Consider the following 552-nt stretch of genomic DNA (forward strand, 5'->3'; position numbering starts at 1 on the left):
GTGCACGCTTTGAGTCTTTCCTTCATACCCTTAAGATATGATTAGGAGCGACACCCCTTTTTAGGAGTCGTGTAAGCCATGTCAAGCACGTGCTGTGGGGTTTTAATCATTACACTCTAACCTCTCTCTATACGGCCCGGGGATTGAACCCTGGACCTCCCGGTTCTGAAGTGACAAGCATACCACTGCACCACAGAATTGGTCTTCATACCCTTGAGAGACGCACTTCTATGCTGCGCTCGGCTCTTTATATCCTTTAAGTGAGAAGCCGTCTTATATCGACATTTTCTGATAAATCTGTGCGAGTAGTAGGCGACTCCAACCCGCCCCCTCAAAAATTTGGGCCAAAGGCGCTCGCAAATCCATGATGGCCTTTATCGTTACAAAAAAAAAATTGTCTACAAAACATGCTTCCTGATTAAATCTATAGAGATAAATATAGTCAGCACCAAAGACACGCTTGGCTTTGTTGAAGAAAGGCCTATTCGAGTGCCAGCACTTGATCACTGCTCCCAAGAATTTGATGTGGTTCTTAACCATTGACCCTTGTGC

This window comes from Plasmopara halstedii (assembly GCF_900000015.1).
Source record: "Plasmopara halstedii genome assembly, contig: Scaffold_3120, whole genome shotgun sequence".
NCBI classification, from domain to species: Eukaryota; Oomycota; class Peronosporomycetes; order Peronosporales; family Peronosporaceae; genus Plasmopara; species Plasmopara halstedii.